Source organism: Miniopterus natalensis, chromosome 2 (assembly GCF_054644295.1).
Source record: "Miniopterus natalensis isolate mMinNat1 chromosome 2, mMinNat1.hap1, whole genome shotgun sequence".
Lineage (NCBI taxonomy): Eukaryota > Metazoa > Chordata > Mammalia > Chiroptera > Miniopteridae > Miniopterus > Miniopterus natalensis.
In genome coordinates, this window is record NC_142082.1 from 4,924,542 (window position 1) to 4,949,537 (window position 24,996).

General features: G+C 40.3%; 1 long non-coding RNA gene across 1 annotated transcript in view; it reads left to right on the forward strand.

The window, feature by feature from the left end:
- The window catches only part of LOC107541970 (uncharacterized), a 1,179,532-nt gene that overhangs the window by 217,410 nt on the left and 937,126 nt on the right, over nucleotides 1-24,996 (forward strand). Inside the window, exon 2 of the long non-coding RNA XR_001603661.2 lies at nucleotides 20,797-20,833. This is a non-coding gene — a long non-coding RNA (uncharacterized LOC107541970). The remainder of the gene's footprint in view (nucleotides 1-20,796; nucleotides 20,834-24,996) is intronic.

Here is a 24,996-nt window from a genome sequence, read left to right on the forward strand (position 1 = left end):
AGGTTTGCCTCCCAGGTGTCACTTGATAATGTCTGGGACAGTTCTGGTTGTCACAGCTGGGGAGACCTAATGGACATCTAGTAAATCAAAGCTTGGGATGTCGTTAAGCATCCGACAACACAACAGATAATTATCTGGTTCAATATAGCAGTAGTGCTTCTGTTGAGAATTCCTAAGGTGGCCTATGGGCAGTTAGAAAGGGAAGTTTACAGCCCATAGAGGAGACTGTTGGTATAGTACATGCATAAAACAATGAATATGAAAACTAAGAGGCCAAAAGTGCCTTAGAGAAGACACAGTAGAAAATACTTAAGAAGAATTATCTATGCAACTTGGTGGTTTATTGAATATAGAATCTAAGGTAGAAAGAACACCCCAAAATGACTGGGAAGTTTTCAAACTTGGGTGACTCTGGAGGTGACTGTGGATCTAATCAAGTTGGGATGTAACATGATTTTAATTTATGATATGTTGAACTTGGGATGGAGGTCTGTCATTGGCAGTTACATACTTGAGATTCAGGAAAACATTTATTTATTCAGTCAAATATCAATCATTTATTGAATGCTTTAAGTCAGGCATATGGAGTCATCCAGCAATAAATAAGACATAACAGTGCCCTCCTTGAACCCATAGACAACACTGCCATGAAATAGATATTCTCATACACTTCTGATGGGCATATTACCTAGTATAACTTTTTCAAATAATAATTTGTCCATGTGTTTAGGGTCCTCATATCTTTTGACCAAGACATTCAAATTCTAGGAAATAATCACAGATGAATTAAAACTTACAGACCTCTGAGTCTAATGCAGTATCATTTCTTTTTTGAAATTCAGTACCCTCTCAACCAGTCTTTCTGTTTCAATCATCCCTCTTCCCACTGCTCTAACTTGAATTTTATTATCTATCCAGAAACTGAAATCACCTTTGGAAAAATGTGAATCAGTATGTTGCTCCTCTGCTTAAATTTTTTCCCTGGCTTCCCACTAACTTTCACCTGATGTGTAATCTGTTTCCCTGTCTCCCAGGACTTGTGTATACCTTGGTCTGCCCGCGAGCTTCATGTCGGATTCCTCCACCCTCACTCCCGGCCCTCTAGGCGCACTAGGCCACTGATGCATCTTAGGATATGCAGAGGGGCACCCTTCCTCCTCAAGCCTTTCAAAGTTGCTTCTCCATGTGCCTAGGATGGGATCTTTACATGATTTTCTTTCTTTCCATTATTTGGCTTTTTATCTAAATAGTATCTCCTCCTATTGTCATTCTTGGCCAATATACACACAAGACATTTTTTGTTTTTATTTTAATGCACTATTTTTGCATAACATTTATGTACTTACTGGTTACTCATTTATTATCTTTCTTCACCTCTAGAATGCTATTTCCTTAGGCCAATGAACACCGCCGTATGCAAAATTGTATGTGTGGTACCTATAATAGTACCTGACACCACTGAGGTATAAGGTTGTGTGTGTGTGTTTTCCCCCCAATAAATAATTAATGAAATAGTGTCAGTAAAATAACTAAATGGGGTGTATTAGAACACCAGGAGTCATATGCTAAATTTGATCACGTTAACTTCAGTAGACCATATGGTACAGGCGTTTTGGGCATCTGCTAAATAAGTGAGGACGTGAAACCTAAATATCTGTGACTTACAAAGGTATATGAGATATGAAGCGATCTGAAATATTAGAATGGCCTGGGGTACATTTCTATATATATAACTCGTGTATAAAAATTATATTGCCGATAATTATCTTTGTGTTGTGATGATAAACATACAGTCATTGGTCTTGAGCATGGCACTGATTTAAACAGAATTTTATTCAAATCTGAGAGAGTTTGGTTCCTATTTGTGTGATTTATTGTCAAATAGTTTGCGTTGAGAGCTCAGTTGTAGTAAGTCTTCTGGGTAGCAGCTGCGGCTGCTGTCTGCAGGGGCAACTGCTCTTCATATTTCTGTCTTTTCCTCTCGGAAGCTGTGCTCTATTTTTGTTACCCTTGAATGATGGCCACTTAGATGACTGCCTGCTCCATGATGCAGCCATCTCCTAGACATAAATAGCAGGTGCTGTCTTGTTTAACGTTGTATTTCAACATTATGTTTCCCCTCCACAATTCACATGGACTTACTTTTGCTCCTAACTTTATAATACTTGAGTCCTAAGAGTATTTGAAGTATAATAACTTCAGTGATGATGATGATGATGAAGAATTTGGTGGTGATGGTGCTGATGATAATGACAGTGATAAATCAAGAATGTCTATATTCTCTGTTCAGACTAAATGTGGGAATGATGCTGTTTGGATGACTTTAATTAGCACCTGCTTAGTTAATCAAAGTAAGAGTTAGATGCCTCTTTTTTATAAACCCTCACCCAAGGATCTGTTTTCTTACTGATTTTTGGAGGAGAGGAAGGGAGAGTGAGAGACAGAAGCGTCAATGTGAGAGAGAAACATGGATCAATTGCCTCACGTAGTCAAGTGCACAGCCCGGCTGTGTGCCCTCACCACCAATCGAGCCTGCAGCCTTCGGTGTACAGGGCTCCATGCCAACCAACTGAGCCACCCAGCCAGGGCGATGCCTCCCTTTTTATTAAGAATATGTTTACACTCTGGCGATTATTTCAGAATGCTATGTTTATTATAAGTTTCTGCCTTTACCATTTACAAATATGGAATTGTTCTCTTGATATTTTAATTACTAGTTTCTGCTGAGGCCTTGTATATATAACATGCATGTTCAAATTGACATTTTTGAGTGACTTAAATTTTTATATTAATTTTGAACTCTCAAACAATAGGTGTCAGATACTACAATAGTTTGTGTTGATAAACAGAAAAATATTGAAAATGATGCTATCAATACAAATTCACTAAAATACTACTTGGTGGTTAATGGAAGACTACGAATAAAATAATATTCTATCACAGGCTTCATTATAGGAGTTTCATGCTTAAAGAGCCCTCTTTAAATTAAAAAGTTGCGTAGCTAAGATTGAAAAGGGTGGAATGAGTTTTTCAAGATCACATAATTCATCAGCAAGAGACCAAGGGTGGGAACCATGGTGTCTTGTACGTAGTTCAGTTGGGTCATCAAATATTTAAGTTGGGAAAGAATATCAGGAATCGGCTATTTTAGTTTAAAGGTTCAAGCAATTGTATGATCTGAACCCCTTGCTGTACTTCCCAGGATGAAGATTAGTGAGGAGCAATGAAAAAGAACAAATATGTTGAATCAGATAAATCTCAGTTTGACTATCAGCCATGGCACCATATGCCCTTGAATAAGTTCCTAAATATTTCATCTCAGACTTTTCGTTTCTTCATTAGTAAAACAGATTTTGTAACTCGGAAATAATAAAAGGAATAAACCGGAGGACATTGTCTAGGATCTATGGTAATTTTCTTTCTCCCCAATACGGTGTTTCTACACAGATACTCTTGCCTTTCCAATGGGCACATTAGCAGCAAGGTGAACAGCAGCTGGACTAAAGTAAGATAGGTATCGTTTTGTTCCCCAAATGTGTGTTAAGGACATAAGGAGTGAGATTACTGATGTCACAAACTGAGAGATGTAGTGATTTATGTCAATGAGCAATGACATTAGTTAGAAAGACAAGGGGATGGAAAGGGACCCGTTAGAGTAGAACAAATTTCTAATGCATAATCCCATTCACTTACCTAAAACCTGCAATTCTTGTAAAACAAAAGCATTTTTATTAGTAACAATGTTGGGGCTGTTTTTGAAAGAAAGGTAATTTGTCTGCATTGGGTATTTTGAAAGATCCACAAGATAGTGATTTCTGAAATTCGCAACACCAATAGCACAGCTAGTGTAAAGCCCAGTCTGAGCGCTGCCGGGAGTGGACGTGTGGCTGAGGCCGGGGCTCCCCCCAGCAGCGCAGGGAAGCGTGGGCCTGCCTTGCACTTATTTGAAGGATTTTGACAATGTGGCTACAGTTCAGTGCTGAACATGATTTAAAAGGTTACTCAGGGAGTCACCATTGAACAGTAAAAAAAAAAAAAAAAAAAAAAAGTATTTAAAACATCCATTACCTTAATCTTAATACAGACTCTGTGTTACAAAATCAAATGCCGCCAAGATCTCTCCTCTGCATATAGATAAGACTGGAATGACTGATTGTTCTGCACCCGCCTCTTATCTTTTTCAAACAAAAAGAAAAGCATTTTTGGCATCTGAATATTCCCAGAACTGGAAGCAACATCCTTTTTAGAAAAATCTCTTGTAGATAAGTTTTTTTTTTTCTTCTTTTTTCTTCTTTCAAAATGTCACTAGACCAAATGATGACTATTTAGACTTTCCACATGGTACGAGTCATCTCAGAGAGAGCCGAATGCATCTCGTCAGTTTAGGCGGTCTTTCAGATGTTTTGTCTACATGGTGAATTTCAACATCTGTGCAGTTGAACCTATGAATGTTACTAAGCATAGGGAGGACCCATGGAATTTTTACACTTTGGCAGGAATATGTGTTTTTCTATTCAGTGAAGACTTACATTGTCATGTTTATCTAGCCCTTGATTAATTAATTTAATAATTTGTCATTATTTTATACTTCGAATGATTGAACATTTCTCCTAATGTATGTTTCTTTGGGAAAAACTATTGATTTAAGTAGAGTTGCTTTAGTCAGCTTGATGATGTATTCAATCAACAGTCATATCACATGTGTTTTAGTATATAAACTAGGAAAAATACAATTGATGTAATCAAGAACTATTCAGATCAAATGCTATTGGTATAACACATTAGTGTGTGATGTTATATAACACAACTGTAGAGAAACCAACTCCCTTCTTGAAACCCTTGCCTTAAGTGGGATCACATTTTTGTCCATATATAATGAAATACTCTGAGGACTATTTTGATAGTTTTGCACAGGTCATGGAAATTTGGATTGTCAAAAGTACCAATAAACCTCCTTTTAATAGCCTTGGGCTGTGTTTTATGTTATATACCAGATAGGTGTTACTGCAGTAATATATCTCAGTATTTTACTAAATAGATATTTCAAAATAAATATGATAACAGACGGGTATTTTTGAGCAGTCTCCCACATCCAATGACATGTTAAATTGAGAGTTAATACTGAGTTTATCCCAGAACAGATGGTCTGGCTTAAATTTTCAGGTTTTTGACTCTTTTTGGAGCATCAGTAGTGGCTGGCGTCTGGCCCTCACCACAGACCTAGTGAACATATTGGGCAAAGCAGACCATCATTAATCAAGAACATCACATGCCTGAGGGTTAGGGATGGAGAATTTCCATTTACCCTTGGATAAACCCTTCACCATATGCTCTTTGAAAAGCTTGTCTCTTCTAGGCTCTTACCCCTCACATCTAAAGGTAGCAATATCATTCTCAAAATGGTAGATTGTCCCATGCTAGTTAGCAGGTCCTAATTAAAGGTAACCAACTGTCCTGGTTGGCATAGACTTGGATTTCCTGGGATGCAGGAATTCAGTACTAAGCCTGGGAAATCTCCAAGCTAACAAGGATGCGTAGGTCACTTGAAGTCTAGAATAGGTTCACTTCCTGAAGCGTTTTGGTAATTTGCCAGTTGGTTAGTAGATTTTTTAAGTGGTTTTGTTGTTGTTGTTGTTTATCATAACACGGTTTATGTTCTTGCTCTATGAATTTTTAAAATAAGTTTTTAATTAGTAAAATCTCACACAAAGAACATAGCTGACATAGAAGTTTCCATTAAAAAGAATGTCTCAATGGAATTAAAATATTTAAAAATGTTTGGCATATATTATATAGAATTTATTTTTGTAATAGATATAAGTGCTTTTTGTTTTGACAGAAAATAATTAATTTTTAAAAGTTAGGCCCAAATTAGCTTCCAAAATAATAAAGAATGTAGCAGAGAAAAGTAGTTTGATCAATCCTTGACAAAGAATTGAATAATAGATTTTTTGTGTGTGAGCTTCCATGGACTTCTATAGATTTTTGAGAAGAGTTTTAAATTGTCTTTCAGAAACACCTATAGTAATGTATGAGAGTGTGTGTTTTTTTATATCTACTTCAAACCTATGACCCGCCCCCCCCGACACGCACAACAGCCTTTCAGAAGAAGCCTGTTTGTTGAAAAATCATAACTTTAATTTGTTTGATGGAAGTCCTACTCTTAACCATTTATTTCTTCATTTGCTTATTGTATATTTTATGCTATTTCTTCAGTTTTTATGTTATGGTGTTAGATTTTTTTTTTATCATCTCTAAGAATTTTGTATTTGAGGATATTGTAACCCAATTGTATTGTTAACTCCAGTCACCACGTGTGCCTTAGATCCCAGGGCTTACTTACTTTATAAGGGCAAGTTTGTACCTTTGACACCCCTTCCCTATTTTGTCAGCACCTTCCTCTATAAACTTGTTTTTTTTTTAAATATTCTACATATAATTGAGATCATATGAGACCATATGTGTGTACGTATATAATGCATATTTTTTCTATTCATCAATTTATGGATATGTGGCCACTTAGGCTGTTAGAGTATCTTGGGTGTGGTAAGTAACGCTGCAGTGGATACGGGTGTGCATGTCTATTCGAGTTAGCACTTTTATTTTCTTCCAGTGTAGTCCCAGAGGCGAAATCGCTGGGTCATATGGGAGTTCTATTTTGTAATTTCTTGAAGAACCACATACTGGTTTTCAGCGTGGCTGCACCAGTTCACACCCCCACCAGCAGTGTACAGAGGCCCCCTTTCTCCACGGCGTCCGTCACCCCTCCCTCGTCTCGATCACAGCCGATCACAGCCGATCACAGCCGCCCCGACGGCCCGACGGTGTGAGGGGCATCTCACTGTCGCTCTCAGCTGCATTTTCCTAAGAGCCGGGGAAGCTGGGCATCTTTCCATACATCTGTTGGCCATTTGTGTGTCTTCCTGGAAGAAGTGTCTGTTCAGGTCCTCTGCCCGTTTTTTAACTGAGTTGTTTGTTTGTCTGTGTTGAGTTGTATGAGTGGTTTATGTATTTTGAATCTTAACCTGTTGTCAGAGCTGTTGTTTGCGAATACCTTCCATTTGGTTGGCTGCCTTCTTGTAGTGTTGGCAGTTTCTTTTTCTTTTTTTAATCCTAACTCAAGGGTACGCTTTACTGATTTTAGGGGTGAGAGGAGAGAGAGAAACATAGGTGTATGAAAGAAACACCGATCTGTTGCCATCAGTACCTCCCCTGACAGGGAATCAAACCTGCTGTGTTCTTTTATTTTCACAATTACTTTGCCCATTCGGGTCTTTTGTGGTTCCACACAAATCTGATGATGTTTTGCTCTATTTCTTTATAACAATGTTATTGGGATTTTGATGGAAATTGAATTAAATCTATATATTTATTTAGGTAATATGGACACTTTAACTATGGTGATTCTTTCAACCCATGAACACAAAATATTTTTCCATTTCTTTGTGTCTTTTTCAATCTCTATTAATAATGCTTTGTAGTTGTTAATATATAGGACTTTCATATCCTTTGTTAAGTTTTTTTGTAGGTATTATTATTTTTGTTGCAACTGCAAAGGGAATTATTTTTTCATTTATTTTTCTCAAATTACATTGTTAGTGTAGAGGAAAGCAGTGGATTTTTGTACATTTAATTTGTATCCTATAACTTTACTGTATTTGTTTATTGTTTCTAATAGTTCTTTTGGTGGAATCTTTAGGATTTTTATATATTAAAGATTATTATTTATATAGAAAATAAGAAATAAAATGAAAGACAGTTTTCTGCCTATTAAAAAGACGTAATTCCCATTAAAATTTTTTTTCAGCAAAAAGATGATTAACCAAGCCAAACAATTTGCCAGCTCTCTTATGTAACTGTCTTAAGCTAAAAGAATTAATTATAATTTAGCTCTATATTCTTATATGGATAAATGTCTATTAGGAACCCAGGTACATTCATAAAAATAGTGTCTATGAAATCCCAAATTAAATCTTAACTGCTGTCTGATTTTTAGTTTTCCCAGGAATCTTGTCACAAAACACAAATTAATTTTAGTTACATGTAATACAGATGTAATATACTTTGTCCTTCATTTTTAACTAGCTGGAAATATACAGTTATCATTGATCTTGCCTAATTGAATCTTCCATGGAGTGTAGACCTTGTAATCTAATTTAAATTATAAAGCCAGTTAGTCTTCGGGGGTTTTGTAGACCTCATTACATCTTTCACACATTTCGCTTCTCTCTCTCCTCTGGAGACACCTAGTCAATCATTGCTACCAAAACAAAACCAAAAAACTAGCACTGGGTATTTGATCCACCTTTTTCACACATGCTCCTCAGCTGCAGTGAGTTATCTGTAAATAAGTTTCTATTCCTGCCTCCTATTTAATTTCATATTTTATCTCATTTTGATCATATCATAGCCCTTCTAATATCTTGAGTGGAGTCCTGGGAAGATGATCACTTACAAATCCACTCAAGGGACTGTTTCTCCCTCCTCTGATTAAATGCCGAAGACTGGTGATAATTACTCCAGAACATTACTTTTTACCTCTTCTCCCACCTATACAAATATGAAACATAAATTGTAACAATCTCCGTTTATTATTGAAATGGCCTCACCTATTGGGTTTATCCAGTTGGCATTCATATTGATTTCGCTTTCTGTTTAGTATCTAATGCATGTATCAGAATTTAACATTCTATTTTAAGATGTAGATTTTTTTAAAAATATATTTTTATTGACTTCAGAGAGAGGCAGGGAGAGGGAGAGAGAGAGAGAAACATCAGTGACAGTCATTGATCGGCTGCCACCTGCTCACCCCCTACTGGGGATCGAATCCGCAACCCAGGATGTGCCCTGACCCCGGAATCGAACAGTTACCACCAGGATCATGAGTTGATGCTCAACCACTGAGCCACACGGGCCGGGCTAACATCTGTTTTGAGTGTGGACACTGTAATCGTAACTGAATCATTCATCTTCCTTTGGAAAATTCTGTTGGGCCTCACATATGTAGCAACATTGGACGTAAGCCCTGCTTTTATGGAATTCACAACCAAGTAGGGTTGATAAAACAGTTGCACAAGTGGTTTAATGGAAGGAGAAATGTGATAGGGGCCGTAAGAGAGGTGTCAAGGGATATGATATAACAAACTGCCCTCCCTCAATCCTTCGTTCTTCTAGCCCTTGCCTTTGGCTCCGGCGCCAGTCACTGGGAATCAAGTCGTGTGTGGTTACTTTTTACGTCTTCATTGTGCCCGGCTGGCAGCCCTCATCATTCTCCCACTCTGGGCTTTATCCAGACTGTTTGCGTGTCTTTATCTTTCAAACAAGTCAATTCATTCCCTGTGCAGGCCCTGCGGGCCATGTGCTCCTACACCAGTATGAAGAACAGAGCTCATCTCTGAAAGTCTCGATACAGTAATTTAGGCAAAAGCAGTTATTGTTAAATCAAGAGTTTACCGTCTGAGGAAGGCAACGGCTTGTGACCCTGTAGAATCATATACTATTATTTATTCAGTGCAGGCATTGTCTCCGCCTTGAATCCCATGGGTTCCATGCTGACTTTGGAAATTTGGGCAACGGGAGGCAGGGTTTATGGGGCAGGCCAGCTGGCTCTGAAGAGCCCGGGGCTGTGAATCCCCTGCCCCTGAAGACGTGGCTGATGGCACTGCAGCCCAGGCCTGCTGCCAGCCACCAGTGGGCCAGGATTAAAGCAAAGCTTGGTGGGGTACGTTCCAAAGGAGTGTCAGTTTAAAATATCATATTAAAGTTGTAATAAAATGGCAATAAAAGCCACGAAAGGAGTCACCTGTAGGGCCTTATATGTCAGGCAATGCATTTGGTTCTCGGCGTGCTTTATCTTATGTTAGTCTCCCCATAACCTAAGAAGAGACTGTGGTTGACCCTATTTTACAGCTGAAGACAAACCACCCAAGCTTAGTGAGGTTAAGGCACTTTCCCCAAAACTGCAGCTAGGAAGTCACAGAAAACTGAAGTTAAAGTCCCATCAAGACGAACTCCTGGAACCGTGGTCTGAGCCCGGTGTCACTCTGCACAGACAGATAAGTTGACATTTTCCAAGAAGAGCCCTCTAACCACAGCAGCTGGAGTTTAAAATCTATGAATTAATGCTGTTTCAAACATTTGGAAACCATGGCAAACTCTTTTCTTTTGAGGTTAATTTATGAATGAATTATTTTAGAATTCTGTTAAGGGAATAGAGGGCACTGCATTTAAAAAATCAGCAATATTGCCCCAGCTGGCTTGGCTCAGTGGTTAGAGCGCCGGCCTGCTGACTGAAGGGCCCTGGGTTTGATTCTGGCCAATCACATGCACCTCGGTTGCAGGAAGCAACCAATCGCTGTGTCTCTCTCAGATTGATGCCCCCCCCCACTCTCTCTAAAAAAGCAATGGGAAAAGTATCCTCTGATGAGAATTAAAAAACAACTCAGCAATATCAACTATTTTATTTGAACCTAGAAATGAGATTCTACATTATTATTTTTAGCTTATTACAGTTAAGCTGCTATTTTAAAATAATATTTTTAACTTATCCAATATGAAACATCTAACCTGATTGATTTTTTATTGAAAGAGTTATTATTTACATCTCTTTAAGAGCTCAGTCACTAATTAAGCTAATGCAACATAGTTCTAGCTATGCAATATAAAGGGTTATTTTATTTTTTACAACACAGCAAAGAGAAAAGAAAGCAATGGTAACAAGTTGCTTTATAACGTTGACTTTCATTAAACACACAATAACTGAACACCTCCCAGATACCAGGGGCTGTACCAGGCACCAGAGATAAAAAGGTAAGAATGTAACCATCACTCTCATTAAGAAGAGAAAGCAGATAAGTGAGCACCTCCAAGTCCACAGCGCTGTCTCCCTTCTCTCCCTCCCTCCTCCCGGCCGTCCTTTCTCCCCCGCACTGAGGTGACTGTGTCTCCTGAGAGTGTTTCCCATAGAAATCAGATCCCCCGCTCAGCTGTGAGCTCTGTGCTTGCAAAGCCAGTTCCAAGCACATCAAGGAGGGAAGCAGAACAGCCTAGTAGCTATTTAGAGGCCATGGTTGCTCACCTTCGCATTTTCTTAGCCTAATGGGTAGAAAACATCTTTGCTTTCCAAGGTAAACAATTTTATATCCCAGAACCTTGGAGAATGCAAAACTGGATACATACCGAAATAAGAACGTGGCGGTAACCATGGGTGTAAAAAGCAATGAGATTTGTGCAACCTTTATGGTTTCACTCCAGAGAATCAGCACACATGCACAGGCCATCACTTCTCAACGTGTGGCCCGGAGAACCCCAGGGCTCCTCCATCTCCTTTTAGGAAGTCTCTAAGCTCAAAATTACTCCAACAATAATGCTAAAACATGATTTGCTTTTTTCATTCACTGGCGTCCAATGAGTTTTCCAGAGACTACATTACCTGTAATATCACAAATGAAAATTGACTTGAAAAAAGGTAAAATAATGGCATTCTCCTACTGTTTTTGTTTTCAAAATATTTTCATAAGCATTTATGTCAGCATGTATGGGGTTAATATTATTAGGTTAATAAATATTAAATGTTCTCAGTTTCCACCTCTAATATGAAAAATGCAATAGATATAATCAATAGTTGTAGGTAATAACGACTCCTCGTGATTATCAATACTTCTGAGTATTTCAAAATCAAAATGGACATATGTGAGGGGAGACTTTGAAAACTGTCATCTGTTACACATAAGTGGTGACAATAGCTAACAATTATTCAGTCTTAACAGTATGTCGGGCACTGAACTAAGTGCTTTTTTTTTTTGCATTAGTTGATATAATGCAATTTTTGGTATTCTGTGGATCCAGTGTTTTGAAATATGTTTTTATAAAATATTATTTAAAATATACTATATTTAACTTTTGGGGTACTGGAGCCTATAAGAACAGGTATTCTTCCGTATCCTGATTTAGAAAATATAATTAGGTCAGGTTGCCAGTGTCTGACTGGTTGCTAGGTAGGTCTTAGATTGTGTCCTTAAAACTAGAGATCAGGAGGTAAAACCCTTCCTCAAGAACTTCACATCTGGCCGGGGAATGGGCAACATATATATAGTTTTCTATACTTGAATATGGTAAATAGTGTATCACTGGCAGCGCAGTAAGAGTATTGCATGGGGATTGGATTCATGGGCTTTGAAGTCGGAGAAGATTCCATGAAAATCCTGACTTGGAAATTTACTCAGGTAAATTTCTTAAATTTCTTAACTTCTTAAAGCCTCCATTTTCTTATTGATGAAAACGTACCTGGTTGTGGCGAGGTTTCTATGAGACACTGCGGATAAGTCACAGAGCATATAGTTACATGTGCAGTGAAGGCTGGTCATTATTACTCTGCGGATAAGGTGTCCTTAGAAGATAGAGCTTTATTGATTCAGAAAATGTTATGGCTGATGCTTCTCGAGTGCACGCACCTATATCCTGTTTATAAGGAAGATCGTCAGCTGAGCTGAGCCCCTGAGCTGGACCTTGTTTACAAAGTTGATTGAAAATAAAGCATTGAGGTGAAAAGAAAATCAATAATTCAGTTCAAGAGAGAAAGTAAGTGGATAAATAGTTTTCTACCATTCCCACAAATATTTCTGCCTTAATAAAAGAAAAGTGGAAGATTTTCCAGTTCTGACAGTCATTTCCAAGTGGCATAATATATTAGGTAAATCTAGTAGGTAAAATAAATTATAACTGGGAAAATACCTTGTTTAACAGGAAAAATCACCGGACACAAGAAACCTCCAAATTCATTAGGAAATACCCGTTAATACTGTTTTTCTCTTTGATCCCAAATGGAATGTCAGTTAAAAATTGTAATTCATAGCACATTCAACACGGCAGATTCACACTAGTCTTCTCTTGGGGAGGACCCTTCATGGGCGCCGGTGACGGCTGAGGAGGGACAAAGGCGGCCCTGTTAGGTCCTTGAGCAGGGAGGTCGTGATGAAGGCAGAGCTCTCGAGGCCTCGAGGCTTAGGGGCAGGCCCGGCGACAGGCAGGGAGCACTGAGGACAGGGCAGCCCGAGGGCCCCTGCAGGTGCTTCGGGGGGGGGGGGGATTCTGCCCTGACCATGGGGAGGAAGGAAGAAGCGGAACAGATTTGCGACGGGAGGACTCGCTGAACGTGCTCTGGACTTAGGAGTCCATGGGAAGAGCAGAGCCGCAGCCGAGTGGAAGCTGCTGGATGTCATCCGAAGCCCGGTGGCCAGTGCGCTGTGATGAAGAAGCAGCTATGTGTAGGGAGAAATAATGAATTCAGTAGTAGGCAGGTGTTGGAGCTCAAAGCAGTGTCAACAAGCTCAACGTTTTGTATTAAGTGTCAGTAAAGAACTTAGGTGAAAAGTAAGTACTGGAGGCTTCAGCGGCCTTTGCTGTCACAGAGAAGCAGTGATCGTGGTCAGTTTCGGGAGTGATGGCTCTGGAGCCGAATGAGTGACAGAGAGGTGACAATGGCCCTCTACCAGGCAGCTCCTTCTCACAGCTTCGGGGCCGCCTGCAGTGCGGTGCTCTGTGCTCGCATCCAGCCCTGCTGCTGGGGCTCTCACGGGGGGAGGAAGGAGCCAGAGGCTCCTGAAACTTCAGGGATGTGACCCTGGTAACTAAATACGGATTTGGAATGAACCTCAACAATCACTTCCATCCGATGAGCTACCTGCATTCAGTCACCCTCACTGGGATCACGGCATGTGCGGGCTTAGGAAGGAGTAGCCCCATCCTGTCCCCTTGCAGAGATGCTATGACATTCTCCTCTGCGGGTGAGGCTGGAAGCGGGGCTGGCACTGTAAAGATCAGAAAGGCTGCGCTGTGTGCGCTGAACTTGTGTAAGAAGGGGGTGACAAGGAGGGCACCCCGAGCTTCCCAGCCGGGCCCCGGCACTCACCTTGCATGGCCCATGTTTAAAGGAACTAGGCTTTTATGAGACATTTGAATCATGAGTCCTGGTTATTTTTAACTGTAAAATACCTAGATCATATTATGTATAAGAAATATTGACTGGGAATAAAATTTATGGAGAGAAATATAGCCCTCCGGGTTGAAAAATTGACCACTACTAGAATATAATTTCTGAAAACGCTCCTAAAGGCAGTTCGCTAGAGGTGATTTCTCAGTGCAGTAGACACGTTTTCACAGGATTCTGACAGCCTCTCTCCCTCTCTCTCTGCCTCTCCTTTATCCCTCCCCCTCTAAAGCATATTTTTGTTCAAATTATGTCTCAACATTATTATTCCTTAAAACATCTTTAATTCAAATAATCATATGACATATGAAGCATAAGTCATGCTTAGCATCATAATCTGATATTCGGAAGAATTTTAAAATGATTAATTCTCAAAACAGTATAAATACCTTAAAACTAATTTCGACCAATTACAGAAGATACATGTACTATTTTTGAGCACGACTTAATGGGCTTCCTAAGTATTTTCCTAGTCGCTTAGAGTTCCTTTTTCCTGAAAGAGCCAAGCACTGCTGTAAGACTATTTTTCCCCCCCTAAGGCTTGGCATGGGCCATGGTCACCCGGCTCAGAAACCTTCAGAGGCTTCCTACTATTTGTGCACAAAGTAGAAAACTCTTCGACTGGCGTTCAAGGACACTCTAGGCCAATCCCTATATGTGTATAGTAATTATTTCCTTGCACGGTACAGTGGCCTCCCCCTCTGTGCCTTTGCTCATTGGGAGGATTTTAATATTAGATGTGCCAAGGTAGCCGAAGGTGAAATTTAACCGAAGTGTCCCTTAGGAGCAGTTTTTAATATTAACTAGTGTACAAAGTTCTCAATATTTCAGACATTCTTTTTAGATTAATTTAAGGTACACACGCGTTTAGGGGGAAATAGAGGAGAGAGAGTAAAGAAGAGAGAAAGGAGGGTGGAGGGAGGGAGGGAAAGAGAGAGAGCCACAGAGAAAAGGAAGTCAACCCTTTCATGTACTTGCAAAGTGATTAGACTTCAAACCCAAGCCAATGAGGGGCTTTCTTGAAGTGCTGTTTTGGATATAGGCTTCCTCTCATCTGTAATGTCCGTTTCTCCTTTGGGCCACTCTAAAAAAGAAGAAACATGATAAATATTTTTGGAAAGAAATTTTATTCCAAAAATGCCCAATTTTAAGTTAGTTTATATAGTTAGGCATATGGTAGTTTATATTTTTTTTATTAATTGCTGAGCTTGAATATTTGGCAAATGTATTTTTTTAAATATATCTTTACAGATTTCAGAGAGAGGAAGGGAGAGGGGGAGAGAGAGAGAGGAACATCAATGATGAGAGAGTCATTGATCGACTGCCTCCTGCACCCCCCAGCTGGGGATTGAGCTCACAACTTGGGCATGTGCCCCGACGGCAAATATTTTTGGTTAGGCCCCATTTCTCTTTTAAAAATTGGCTTCCATTGTCTATTTATTCATTAATCCATTCCACAAATACTTATGAACCATGTACTCTGTACCTGGTACTGTGCTAAATGTTTAGAATACAATAGTAAATAAACATGGCCCCTTCTCTAAATAGCCTCTCTAAATACCTTCTCATAGCTTACCATCTCTAAATAACTTCTCAATCTAGATCTCGCCATAAAAACTGACACAGAACATTTCTTAAAAGGACAATATCTATGGTTAAATTCTCTTTTTCCTTCCCTGTATAATGTTTAAAAATACCACTGTTGTTTAAAGTGTGTAGGTATATTCAAATAATATCAATAATCTATGAATTAAAGGAAACATTACCTTTTTATTTACTGATTTGATGTTGAACAATATTTAGGTACATAGTCTGATGTAAAACTATCTTTAATTTTATCATCCTGATAAAGTTACTCTAACATTCATCTGTATTACATTATATCTAATAAAAACCTTCCGGATTTGACGGAAAAGATTGAAGTATAAACTGGTCATAACAGAGCTCCACAAGTTACATTGCCAACTGATTTGGCAGAAATGAGAAAGTATGAATGGGATATATGTAAATGTGTATATGAAACCAGTAAAAACAGCCTTGTAGCCCTGGCTGGTTTGCTCAGTGGTGAGAGCATCAGCCTGCGGACGGAAAGGTCCCAGGTTAGATGCCCGCCAAGGGCACGCGCTTCCCTTGCAGGCTCCATCCCGGCCCCTGGTGGGGCTCATGCAGGAGGCAGCCAATCAGCGCGTCTCTCTCACGTTGATGTTTCTCTCTCCCCCCTCCCTCTCCCCCTCCCTGCCTTCCACTTTATCTGGAAAGCAATGGGAAAAACATCCTCCAGTGAGGATTAAAAAAAAACAACCACAGCCTTGTGTAATTTGTGATCCTATAGTTTATTCCCGCTGTAGTTCAAGACTGAGAAGTGGTTTACATAAATGGATAACCGGTCTCTCTAAGATGCAAATGCACAATCTATTTTTTTTCCCCAGTGATGTAACCATAGCCCCTAATATATGCAGGACACATGCATGTAAAATAAGTATCTATTATGATAAAAACTAGAAACAAGCTGTCATTTCACTTAACATTGTTTTCAAGGCTGGTGGGTTGGAGAAGGCATTTTTTTAAGCATTCATATTTTTATGTATTTCTCTCGATCTAGCCTAACATGTGTTAAATATAATGCACAGCATTCTGCAGGCCTGAAGTTTCTGATTTTCCAACATACAGCCCTCAGGTCTGCTTAGGACATCACTATAAGGCCCAGATTTCTTTTCCCTCCCTTAGGATTTGTGGTGTGTTCCCCCCGTGGAGGTTATTGGCAGCTGATCAGTGACTCTCATCATTGATGTTTCTATCTCTCTCTCCCCCTCTCCTTTCCTCTGTCTGAAATCAATAAAGACATATTTTAAAAATAAATAAATTAATATATTGGTTACATTAATGGTGATAAGTAATTAGAAATGAAACATTAGCCATTGGAAAGCCTGGTACTAAAGCTTATTAGAGAGGCAGAGCACATAATTCTAGAACTGAATAAAAAATTGTCAAACTGTAATATGGGTCCACATAAGATGGTACAGCATAGAAGTTCTTTCCAAAAGTTTGCCTTTTGGCGAAAAATTACATGACTTCCTCTTGTAATCTTCCCATAGAAGTAATCCCATATTACAAAATGTTGTATTTATTCCTATTTATTTTCCAACTAGATTACAAGTTGCTTAAAGGTAGGATTCTTGTTTATTTCCATATCATTTTTAGCATAGTGCCAGACCTGAAACAACAGAGGTTTTTCTGTACAGCCAATATACTTCAGATTTTCTGCATATGTATTGAATAGCAATTATATGTATATTCTTACTCTCTGGTTTTCTAAGTTCAGAATAATTGAGGCATTATGGTATTTTATAATTAGCAAAGCCTAAACTTATATAATAAATAATTTTTTCATACTTACTGTACCAAAGAGTAGAACAATCATTATAAATCATTATACAAGCTAACATATATTGAGATCTAATGATGTGCCAAGCCATATTCTAAGTGCTTTACACATGCTAATTCATTTAATGTTCACAATAACCTTATGAGATAGTGATTATTTCCTCCTTTTCATTTACAAAAAATAGTGGCAGAAAGAGATAAGGTAACTTGCCAAAATTCATCCTGTAATAAGAATTGAGATGCCCCTTGAACCCTGGGGGGGGAGTGACTTCCAGGTAATACCTTTACCTCTGTCAATTCATTGTTGATAAATACTATGTAATTAACTTTTTAAAGGGATTTCTACCTTCAGGTAACTAAAGCCTTTCTAAATGCAACTTTCTAAAATTCTGCAAGTGGATTTCCTGCGGTACACACTACACAATTAAACATATAATTGTAAACCCTTCACTAAACGCAGTGATAAGTAATATTCCTGCTTTATGATAGGCATGAAAAATGCTTTTTTAATCCTCTATGAAAATGCATGACTGGAGATGAAAACAGGAACATATCTCAGCATAGTGGGGTGGGGGAGGGTGAAAGCCAGGGAAATAAGTTATTCTAACAATACATCTTTGTGGCGCGAGGGTCCATTTCTGGCAGTGAACAACGTGGACATGACATGACATGCTCTTGAAATAATCTTTTATGTTTGGTGATGATTAACAAACCAAATAAATCCGTAAGAGCAAAGTTTAACCGTAAGAAAACAAGAAGCCCTTCATAGTCCTTTCTATGGAAAAGAATCCATTTGTTATTTATAACCACAAAGGGCCGCACTAATTTTCACAAAAGGCTTAAGATTAAACAGATTCAGCAGCAACAGATTCGCACAACAACCATGAAATGCAAAAATTAAAATCTGCATTAAAAGCATATTAGAGGCCGGCCTGAAACAGAGAGAAACGAAAAAATTCAGTGCAATTGTCTTGCTAGGCAGCCGACTCAACGTGAAGGGCCATCTGCTCTCTCTTCACGCTCCATCCACTGTCCTCACCGAGGCAGACAGCGACTCGGTTTTTGGTTCCCTAATTGAGCGGAATCAATGAGGAATGAGAGGCAGAGCTGTACAACCATTTACCTTGTTGTTGTTGTTTTGTTGTTTGGTTGGTTGGTTGGTTTTTGGTTGGTATTTTTTGACAAGGCAGTTTCCCATCAATAATTAAGTTTCTAAAGCATCTAGTACCATGGGAACAAAAACGTTCACGTGCGAGATGTCTGCTTTCATTTACCAGATCTCAGCTAATCAAGGGGCAAGTGCCATCACTGCATGACAGGCGAGGGATCGTGGTATTCGGGCTGAATTTACAAAGCCGGAGAGCCAGCTCGGTGGCAATGGGGTTAGGAGTCAAGGACATGGAAATGAAATTCTTCTTCTACCACATGGTAGCTGTGTGGCCTTGAGACAGCAAATATAAGATCTCTCGCTTTTACTTTCCTTAATTATGAAATTAGTGTGATGTACAGCAAAGTGTTGAGCTCAGTCACTTGAGTTTTTTGCTGAACTTCAAAAATCTGAAGCTTTAAATACTTGAGGTCAAACTCAACAGCTGCTACTCCTGTCAGCCTCCACGGCTCTTCTCTCTCTTAGGGTCACTAATTTGGTAAATGGTGACTTAGCCTCTCCTGTCCGAAACTGGAAAGATATTCTCTAAACCCCTCGGATGGTCGAACTGTGCATCCACTGTACCTCTTAAATAGTTCCAGATTCTCTTTCTTTTCATATGGATTATGCAAAAGTTTCTTAACACGCCAGTTTCATCCACTGTAGGCATCCACCATACAGCTAACCTCACAGCCAAAATCAAAAACTTGTCATCGGGCTTCCTTTAAGCTCCCCTAAACTCCTCAGGTAAAAAAGTGAAAACGCCTTAACGTGGCAAAATGAGCGGGACCCTTCAGCATCGTTGCCTGTCTTTCTCCAAAGGCTCAGGCCTTTGTGACCTATGAAGAAATATTCACGGCTCACAGGTTCCTTCATGCCTTTGGCCTTTATTGGTTTGCCACAGTCTGATTAAGTCCCACTCGCCCTTCAAGATTCACACTCCCGCTTCAATCTCCAAAGGAGGAAAAATCAATTTCCTTGCTCACCCAATAGCAGGTGTGCAACACACACTCACACACACACTCACAAAGGGACATGAGCTTAACTGGAGTAGTGAACAGGACGGGCTGTGTTTACTCTTAATCAGTGTTGCCCTTGACTGCTGACAGGGCACCTTCAGAGCAGCGTGAGAGGCAGGGACCCCGAGTGGGGGCAGGACTTCCCAGGGGCCCAGCCCACCCTGTACAAGCCGGGAGCCCGCACACAGGGCACCCCGTCCACCTCTGAGCGCCCCTTCTTTCTAAATCTCGTTGGAGAGTCCACCTAGGACTGGAGGGAGAAGGCATTTTGCGGCCATGGCTCAATTTAACAGTCAAGGGAACGCAGGTGAATTTACAACAGGAGCTACCTCTGTCAGTAAATGAGCATCTAAACGCTATGCATTTGGCCAGCCTTTGGATCTTACTTGTTCTGAGGACCCAATAAAACTGAGTTAAAATAAATGTTTCTGTAACTCTGGGCACCAGAATGGCAGCATTGGTGACTTATACAGGGGGTGTGAAAACATGCGTGTGTGTAATCTCCGTGTGCAAACGAGCAGAATTCCTCCGGACACTGTTCTCAACATTTTTGACTTTCTGTCCTGAGAAAGCTGATACAGGGAGAGAGTGACCGAGAGCTGTGCTCCTGTTCCCGGCTCGGTCCCACCTGCAGGCCTTTGCTCGGGTGGGGAGCAGGTGTCACAGGGGCTCGAGCCAGCCTGTTGCACGTGTGCTCTTGGCCGCACATGCATGAAGCCATGACTTACACATCTCAGTGATATCTGTGCGCTATCGTAAATAAAACTCTCTCGGACTTTAATTCTGCTCAGTGAAAAGTATGTAAGAAACTCAAGTAACTAATATAATACTTGGAAAGAGTGCATCACACATTAGTAACTTCTGCCTGGTGATATTTTTGTTTAATAGAAGTGAAATTCTCTATAACACCAGACCCCTGACACTTCTGGTGTGGACGTTGTTCACGTGCTTTTCATTACAGTCGATGAGTGGAATATTCTGGAGTCTACACCCGTGGCTTGGATAACGTGCCCTGTAGTTTCTGGTTTTGCTCTCAGACATGAAGCTCATTAGCTTTTGTGGTTACGACCCACATGCATTCAACAGAGAGGCACTTGATTATTACAGCCAAGGAGGTGACTCTCGTTTTTAGGAAAAAAGAAACTAAATGAGATCAGGAAAAGTTTTTAAAATTGCTCCATAATCCTGGTAAGTATAACAATGCCTCGTGCTTTATGTTATTTACGGAATACTAATCGATATATGTTTTATTTTAACAGGCAATTTGCTACGAGGAGTGTGTTTCTCTTCCAAAAGGTAAGTGCCTTTTAAGAAATATTATATAAAACGCTCACGGTTTCTGACGCATGGCTTTGAGGAGCCTATTAATTTTGAAGCCCTGTGGCTGACAGCTGTGCTGTTCGTGGGCCAGGATATACAGTGTTAATTCTCTTAAGCTCCGTATTATGGTCCATGGTACAGGCATTATCGATAAAGGACAGACTGGAGCATTTTTCTATTTGAGCCAGAATAATCAATTAGCCTGGTGGTTTTCAGAGAAATACCTGTTGAAGTAAAATACAAAGAGCACTGTTTGGTTTGATGACCTTTGTTCAGTTCTGGATGGTTTCAGCAATTGTCATGGGAATTACCAGCCGCTTGGGGTTGGCTGTCAATATTGAACGGGTTTTTCTTTGTTATTTGTTTGGTTGGTCAGGGTTAGAGGATGCCTTAGTCATTTTGAAAGTTAAAAGTTTTTATATCTTCACAAAATTATTTGCCCATGAGACTATATATATATATATATATATATATATATATATATATATTCTTTACTTGAATATAGGCACATTACAAAATTTAGCAGTATATTAGGTTTAGCTGTGAGTTTAGTTTTATTGCTGACTCAACCTAGTATTTACATTTTTAAGAGTCCTATGAGGTTGAAAAGTAAACTAAATGTTTGAATATAGTCTATTTTATACTTTATTATGTAACAGAAATGGCCAGATTGTGGTTTTAGTTCCCAGCTTTCAGTCAGGCAGTTAAAACAGGGTGGGTTTTATTATTTAGTTAGTACCTGGCTCCGGGTCCTTATTTCTCTGAGGAAGTCATGGTTTGTGACCTTCAGCAGCTTCCCTGGCTAACACCTGTCTTGATCGCCGCTCTCGGTTCCAGGTCTCACTTGTTTATATTTGTGGGTGGACTGCATGTTGTGACTTTTGTCCTTATGGATGCTATAGCCAGAGAAAGTCTTTGTCTTCAGGCTTGAGATCCTTCCTGCGGGTTGTAAAAACAGAGTAGCTGTATATTTAATGATATTGTTAAGATCTGTACGTTCACAAGGTACAGTTTATTCACCTAAGAGTTGTTTTATTACATAGTCTGTATTTCTATGATCAGGTGAAGTTGGCATAGTAGCCTGATTCACAACATATGGATGATTATGTCAACTTATTTACCTAGTAAAGAAATGCACTTTGAAAATAAAACAAAACAATCATAACTGTTCCTTTCTGACCTCTGCACTGTTCTGATGGGAGCGCAGAAAACTGTTAAATAAGTGACCCAGAAGTATTTTTCAAAGCACAGTCACAAATCCCTCCATGCCAAGGTGGGTAGTAACTGTGATAAAATGACAACAAAGTTATTTTTATAAGTTTAATCTTAACTATATAAACTTACGATGGACAAGTTATCATAAATCAGTGTTCAGACTGCAATTCACGAAAACAATCCAGTGAAGTAAAATTTTCAGATATTTTCTAATTCTTCCCCTGACCTCAGACAAATGCTGTGGTGAAAAAAACACACAGCTTTGGGGTCAAGTAAAATTCACTTGTAAACCCAGCTGGAGCTCTTCCTGTCTGTGACCCCAGGCCAGCCACTCACCCTCTCGGTGATAGTTTTGCTGCATCTCAAACGGAATGAGGGTGCCGCCTGCTTATCCACAGAGGCTCCGTTAGCGCCCCAGCGGGTCCACGAGACCACAGGGAGTGCTGAGCCCCAGAGGCCCTCTTTCTCCTGCCCAGACACACCTAGGGGAAAGTTTAATTTCTAAATTACGCACAGTGAGATATTAACAATAAAAACTAATGGTAAAATAGAACAGTTATAACTGTAATAAAAGTTATGTGAATTCTCAAGATCTCCATGGCACTGTCCTCTGTGTGCTGTGAGATGACCGTGATGGATGTGAGGGGCAGGAGGGCCCTGTAACGGCACTGTTTTGGGGGCTGCGCGTGGATTGGCTTCTCCGTTGCCCGAGGGAATGGGGTTCTTGGGGCACCGATGGAATAAGCATTCCCTAGGACCCGGCGTGAGGATGAGATGTGGTAGAAGCTTTACGTGTGTGGCATTATATCCTCAGTTTGCAAAGTCCCAGTTCCCTTAATCCAGCCCTGGAAGAGGTGCAGCTGGGGATCCAGCAGAGCTAGAAGCAAAGCCAGTGTCCAGAGTTTCCCTGGTGGAGGTGCGTCCGGAACCACATCAGGCGAGTTCCAGTCCATCTGTCCATTGTGTGGGGTCCACATGGCTGTGGGCCATGTGGGCAAGTCCTGGGCATGAGAGCCCCACAAGCCAGGAGTCAGGCGCAAGCAGCAGGAGAGCAAGCAAGGGAACCCCTTTGTTTAGTAGCTTAAATGTCAAATATTCGAGCACTTGCAGTGGCCACACCTACAGGCCCACTCTGGCCAATGCCCTGTTCCCAGACGTAACAGGTAGGCACCCTTTCCTACCTCACCGACTTTACTGGGCATGCCTGTAATATTTGGCCTTCCCTCTGCTCCCTTTTAGTTCATTACTACCTAGGTTTTTACAACAGTATCAGCATTAGTCTCCTATAAGGGTGACTTGAAAAATCACGATACATGAGATAGAAGATCTGATAACAGATAGAGATGCTAAGTGATTAATGGGCAGGGAACCTCTGCAGTGTGGAGACCCTGGACAAAGGGATGATTCATGTCCTGGGCAGGAGATGGTTAGGAAGCTGTGAGATTTCATCACACTACTCAGAAAGGCATGCAGTTTGAAACTTATGACTTATTTATTTCTGGAATTTTCCATTTAATATTTGCGGAGGACTGCAGTTAACTGCAGGTAACTAAAACAACAGGAAAGAGAAACTGTGGATAAGGGGGGGACTCCTGGACCTATGTTGCAAGATTGCTGTAAAGATGCTGAGAGTGGTTTGTCAGCTCCCTGCTTCCTCCCAAGGGTGAATGTCTTGTACGGACACAGCCTCTGACCAACTCCTATCGCCTATCCGACAAAACTAAAATATCACGGTATGCTTTTTCTTCTCTGTTGCTTTGGTGTACTTAAAGTTGGCCTGGAACCCACCTGGTAGGACATGGACATTTGAAAATAAAGGCAAGGTTTCATGCTAATTTCTCTGTAAAGAGGCTATGCATTCTGTCGGTGGTGTCCAAGGATACTCCCAGGGGATTGCCCTCCAGGCATTTGTGAATACAAACAACTCTCCTTGGAGTAGCTGTTTAAGTTTCTTAAATATTCCCTTCCTCTCTTGTCTTTCCTTCAGCCTTCCTAATTTGGCTATTTGCTGCCTGGAGCCCCGCTCCTCCTCACTACCTGCTGAAGCCTGGAGCTAGGGCCTTGTCCTGGCTTATTTTACTGGTCATTTGGGAAAACACCTCTGCGATGCTTTCTCTTAAAACACTGCTGGGTAATTGGATAGTTAAACAGCTGAAAATGGTTCAGTAGCCTCCTTCCTAGTAATATTTACACTTTAATGAGCCTTTGCAGTGGCTTAACCTAGATGCAAGGGAGTTTGATGATCTGTCTCTGGTATGGGGGCTCATTTGAGCCCAAAGGTCTTCCCCAGGCAGCCCTATAAGCGATGGAAGTAGGGCTGCCTCCTGTCCACTCTTACTATAAAGCTGACACATGGGCACCAGGCGTCCCCTTCCCTGTCTCTGTCTTCCCGCATTCTTCCTGCTTGTAACAAGCTTTACCCAGAAATAAATTGAAATCCGGGCCTCTTCTGAAAAAATTAACACATTTTTTTCTATATCTGTTTTAAATGTCCTCCCTGCTGTGCTCCAACCCCTTATATTTTATTAGCTTCTTTCAAAATTTTAAGTATAATTTACATTTTTAATGATGTTTTACCTGTCGCAGCGTTTCATACATCTTAGCCAAACAGTCCCCTTAAGGTTAGACGGCGATACTGCATTTGTGGGTCTGATCAGGAAACTGAGGAGAGGGGACTTGGCAAAGTCAGAAGAGCGAAGATGGGTTAATACCTGGGTTTCTGACACCGACCAGTCCAGGTGTACAGATATTATTCTACCCCATAAAAGCAAGTTATATGCTGTTTTCCTCTTACGGATTAACTCATACATATGGAAACAGGAGAGAGGAGAAAAGGAAACCAAATGTGCGCACGCGGTGCCGTGACTCAGCTCTTCATTAAGCCAGACTCTCCAGGCGACTTGCCAGGATACACTCAGTGTTGA